Here is a 5662-nt window from a genome sequence, read left to right on the forward strand (position 1 = left end):
TATCACTTTCTGTCTTTCAAACAATTATATTGCTGGAATAATAACATGGGTCTCATACATCCAATATTCTTACAATCTCAGAAGCAGGAGCAGAGGATGCAACAATGAGGGCTCGTGCTGTCCAACAACTGAGGCTGCAGGCAGTAGCAGAGGGAGAGGCTGGTCAGGATAAAGCCATCCAGGGAAGGCATTGTAGAAGACGGACACTAACGCATCACCCTGTCCTCAGGCCAAGGACTAACTACCTTCACATGTTGGACAGGCAATGCCAGAGACGACTGAGGATGTCCTGGGAAATGGTCACTGAAATATGTGGGATTGTTCAGCGAGACCTTCTGCCGTATGGATTTGGTGGGAACCCCATGCCAGTGGCCCTCAAATTGTTTCACCAGTTGTGCTTTCCAGGGCTCAAAGGGTAACATATGTGGCATCTAACAGGCTGCCACACACAGGTACATAAAGGAGGTGACCAATGCCCTCTTCCATCGTGCGAATGACTTCATCCATTTCTTCACCGATGAGGACAGCCAGGCAGCGAGGTCATGACCCTTTGGGACCATCGCTCGTTTCCCTACAATGCAAGGCGTTATCAACTGCACTCCTGTAGCCATTAGAGCTCCCTGGGACCAGCCAACCACATTTGTGAATTGCAAAGGCTTTCACTCTTTGAACGTGCAATTGGTTTGCGACCACAGTTGAAGAATCTAGCAGGTCTGTGTTCGTTTCCCAGGGAGCTGTCATGACGCATATATTTTGTGCAACTTGCAGCTCCCAGAGATTTTTGAGGCCCCATCCCAGGTTGACGGCTGGATCCTGGGTGACAGATGTTATCCTTTACAGACATTGTTGCTGATACCAGTGAGGCATCTCCAGAGTGCAGCAGAACAGGGGTACAATGCAGCTCATGCCTCCACCCGAGCCATCATTGAACACACCATTGGCTTGCTGAAAATGCGCTTTTGCTGCCTTGACCGGTTTGGAGGAGCTCTTCAGTATGCACCACAGAGAGTCTTATGAATAGTTGTGGTCTGCTGTGCACTACACAACCTGGCCATGCAATGTGGACATCTGTTGCAACAGGACGAGATGAAGGAGCAGCACTCCTCCTTGGAAGAGGATGAATTGGATGTGCCTGAGGAGGAGACCATGAATGTGCATGACCCTTTACTGGATGCCAGGGTCATGGAGAGACGTGCACTGGATACCAGGAACAAGCTTACTTACACACAGCTTGCCCAAGAGGGAGGCACCTAAATGACTATCGCCAGCTTGGGATGTAGACCAAGCCCTGCCAGCTTCCCTTGCAGAGCAACCTCTAAACCTGCGTCCTTTGCCACCTAGAATAGCACGGGGAGCGGAGCCTTGTCACACACATTCACTAGTGGATACTGGTACCAAGGACATCTGTGTTGCACTTAGATGTACGCCAATCATCCTACCATAGCTGAAAAATCAGATCCTGCAGCACCGTTACAGGAATCAGAGTGCACCTCCACCATTTCAATTATCTCCATTGAAAGTAATCACAGACAATCTCCTCTATAACACGGGAGGGCCAGCTGAGCCCACTTGTTCAACCATGTCCCACAGACTGGCAAGTACAAAACTGGAAACTCACATGAACATTCAATACAGAGTGAAAGCAAGCACAAAACATCTTCTTCCACAATAAAGGCAATGTCCTTAACTCTTTTGGAACAATCAACGTGTGCCAACACGCTGTATACCAGTACATTTAGCTCTCTGAATAAGGTAGTCCCAAAAAATGATGTACACATGAATAAAGTTAAAACAATACATTGTGCATTATTTACAAGTCATATATTTCAAGGGATACGGGGAGAAAGCGGGAACAGGGTATTGAGTTTGGACGATTAGCCATGATCGTATTGGATGGCGGTGCAGGCTCGAAGGGCCGAATGACCTACTCCTGCTCCTATTTTCTATGTTTCTTTATTTCTATAAAACACCCATGCCACCTTTGTGCTCTTATAAATTCTTAAGTTTTCTTTTCCTACCACTACGTCTTGGTGCAACCCCAAAATCAGCAGCTGAAATGGAGGCCGCCTGCTCAATGTAGTGCCCCATTGCCTTTGATGACCATGACGGGCATCCTCTGGAGTCCGAAGCCGTGAGGACTCCAGCCTATTAGGGGTCCCTTGCACTGGTGTAGGGGCATCCTCCTTGGCCTCACCTACTTGAAGGGGAGGTGGAGAGGCCACTCACCTTGGGGGTGTCCTGAGACGATGGCCCCAGGACAGCTGGCACACGCACTCAGATGGAGGAGGTGCGTGATGGCATCTGCCTATCTCCCTGAGGGAAAGGGGCACCTGGAGGGAGGTCCAGGTGCCTCGTGACCCTCTCACCTAGTCACTGCAGCACTGAGCCCATGACTAGAGCGATAAAATGCAGGTCAGAGTGCATAAGGGTCAACTGCTCGACATGGCTCTCCATGGTGGTCACCAGCCTCTCCATGGAGAAAGTCATGCACTCCCATGCCTGAGACCTCGTGGTACTCATGGCTAGCATGGACTTCTCCCTTGCCCACCAAAGCTGCACGTGACCTCTGGCAACTCCGACATATGTTTCCCTAACTTTTGCTGCATGTCCAGCAGGCTTCTTGTGATTGTGACCAGACGGCCATTATCAGCATGGGCTCAGCAGGGGCCTGGTCCTCAGCAGTCCTCCGCGTTTCAGGGAACCCGGCTGTCACAGTCTCCTTCAACTACTGGGACGTGTCTGTGCTGTGATCGCCAGATTGTGACCCCGATTCTATGTGCGACCCCACAGCGACCTGTGTCGGTGGAACTGCGCTGGCGGAGGTTGCTGAAGAGGCAGACGATGGTGCATCCTCTGGGGCATTGCTGTCATCTCCCCAGAGGTGGAGTCTTCAGGCTCCTGTCTTGGCTACAGCCTAATTCCGGGATTGTGGAAACCTGTGGTGGAGAACAAACAGAACCACATTCAGGATCATCACAGTATGAATGCATCACATTTCCTCGCGTGCCTCCTGCGTGTCCATATGCCAGCACCAGGATTGATGATTCTGTATGCTTACGCCTGGCCATTCCAGCCTCGCTGTCTGCTACTGTTCGGCTGCTCTCCTCTCCGGTGAGCTCTATAGCCTCCTGCTCTGCAGGAGTGAGCAGCCTCAGGTCTGGCATTCCATCCCCCAGTCCTGGATCTCTCCCTGGCATTATGGGTTTGTTTATCCTTCATGTCAAATTACAAAGTTAGTGACTTGCCAAGTGACACCTAACCCCTTGTCTACACACATCCCCATCACACATACTGGCCCATCACTCGCACGTTGCTTCCAAGCCCTCACATAAGACAAACTTTGACACACTTTGACCTCAATTGCCATGCGACACTAAGGCTGGCAGAGCTTCCCACTCGCAGATATAAATTATTGACAACGTCACAAGAGACCCTTTGTTAAGATGCGACCCTGACACTTACCCTGGTGGATCGGAGCGGGTGGTTGACCTGTTTCCTACATTGCGCCCAGGTTCTTTGATGGACCCCCACCGTTGCTCATCTTCTCTGCCACCTCCATCCATGCCATCTTGGTCAGGCGGGAGGGTCTTTTGATGCCATCTGGGGGAAAAAGCACCTCCCACCTTTCCCTAATGGCCTAAAAGAGAACCTGCAGGGAAGCATCGCTGAACCATGGGGCCATTCTCTGTCCGGTATCAGACATCCTTTGGGATTAGATGTGAGGGGGATGGTGAAGTACACAAAATAATGAGAGGGAGTGATGGTGTAAGAGAAGTTTTGGGGGGTTTTTCTTCTGTGTTCACTAATAGAAGTCTTACCATTACAAATAAAGTAGGACACAAGTGCTGCAGCCTTATCAACATATTTTAATTTAATGTCATATTTTCCTTTCTCTTGTAATTATGTGACTTCCATAATTCTTAACCTGTACATTCCTGCTCTTAAGGCACTAGCTATTTTTAAGTTTATTTTATTTTTTATTATTTTTGTTGTTATTGTTTTTGTTAGTGTTATTAGTAGTGGAATGTGGCAGCACTAACTAACTTTATTTAGCACAGTATATGGACAGAGTTTGATAAATGACTGTTAAGCCTCAGTGTCTATTTATTGGTAGATTAGGTACTACTGCATTGTACAGTCACCCAGATTTAAAGCTGAATGTCAATAAGTAGTAAAGTGTAATGTAATTGTTTTTTTTAAATAAATCAGCCTGTAGCAAACAGAGGCACTAATTTCTAGGAGCTAGTGGTTAATAAGGATCTAAACACAATTTGGAGCAATTACAAACAGATTTAAACAGTTCTTTGTTGGTACAAAAACAAAATACTGTGGATGCTGGAAATTTGAAATAAAAAGAGAAAATGCTAGAAATACTCAGCAGGTCATACAGCATCTGTAAAGAGAGACAAACAGAGATAACAGCGGGGATTTTATGCATCCCATGGCATTGCCGACAGCTGGACCGGACTTTGGCATAACTCCTGCTTCCGCCATTTTTCCCGTATCCCACATGATTTTATATGTAAATTAATGGTACAGCGATGGGCATGGGAGACACGTGATCATGCGATGAGACAGCCTTTCATTGGTGGAATTTGTTATCACTAGCTTAAGTACCATTTGTGCCGGTTGTACCTTCAAAGAGTGGAAACCTTTGTGATTCACAAATGCAGCAGGCTAGTCCAGGGAGCTCTAATGGCCACTTGAGTGCAGTTGATAAACCCTTGCACTTTAGGGAACCCAGTGATGGCGCCGAAGGCTTGGCTGTCCTTGTCTACAGGTAAGTAGATGAAATCATTGGCATGACGAAATAGGGCATCTTTGATGCACCTGTGGGTCGCAGACTGTGATATGCCACGTGTGTCTCTTGTTGATCCCTGGAAGGTCCCACTAGCAAAATTAATTGAGTGCAGCAGTCACCTTGAGGGCAACTGACATGGGATTCCCACCAAACCCAAGCGGTTACAGATCACGCTGCAGGATCCTACAAATTTCCGTGACCATTTCACGTGACATCCTTGGGTGTCTCTGGCATTGCCTCTCTGACATTTGAATTTGTTCTTACCCTGAGGATATGACGATGTGCGAGTGCCAGTGTTCAATAAGGCTGTTCTTGGATGTTATAATTCGGAGCATCCTCACCATCTTGTTCTGCCATGCATTGAGGGAAAAGAGCCCTCCTTAGTCACTCCCTCTGCTCTTCTTCCCGTGGTACTAGACAAATTGGGTGTATGACACCCATGTTGCTGCAGCTTTTCAATAAATGAAATAAGCAGAGTGTTCCAATTCAGCCCTCAGTTGGCAGACAGCTGAAACATCGAGGTAATGAGCGGTTTGCTTTTATTTGCTCCAGAATTGCAGTCACGTTGAAAACACACACATTATTATTTGTCTCCTCCCACTCAATCCTTGAGTGGCTGTATGGTTTGCATTATCATTGGAGAAAATGGTGCATGCACAATTTAGGGCAAGTCTCCCCACCTTCCAGCTCCTCCTGCAACCTTCCAACCTGAACCCATCTCCCTTGACCCACCCAAGGTAACTTTAACTCTTCCCTCCATTACCATTGAAACTCCCCCAGTTAACCTGGACTGTGTCACAATCAATTTATTTATGCCATCCCTCCCCCCATTCCTCATCCCATTACCATTGACAAGCCAAC

General features: G+C 47.7%; 1 pseudogene; it reads left to right on the top strand.

Annotated features, from left to right (window-relative positions):
• The first annotated feature begins 549 nt into the window (after positions 1-549).
• LOC137379345 (putative nuclease HARBI1) lies at positions 550-1254 on the top strand (annotated as a pseudogene).
• The last annotated feature ends 4408 nt before the right edge of the window (positions 1255-5662 follow it).

This window comes from Heterodontus francisci, chromosome 18 (assembly GCF_036365525.1).
Source record: "Heterodontus francisci isolate sHetFra1 chromosome 18, sHetFra1.hap1, whole genome shotgun sequence".
In the NCBI taxonomy this organism is placed as follows: domain Eukaryota; kingdom Metazoa; phylum Chordata; class Chondrichthyes; order Heterodontiformes; family Heterodontidae; genus Heterodontus; species Heterodontus francisci.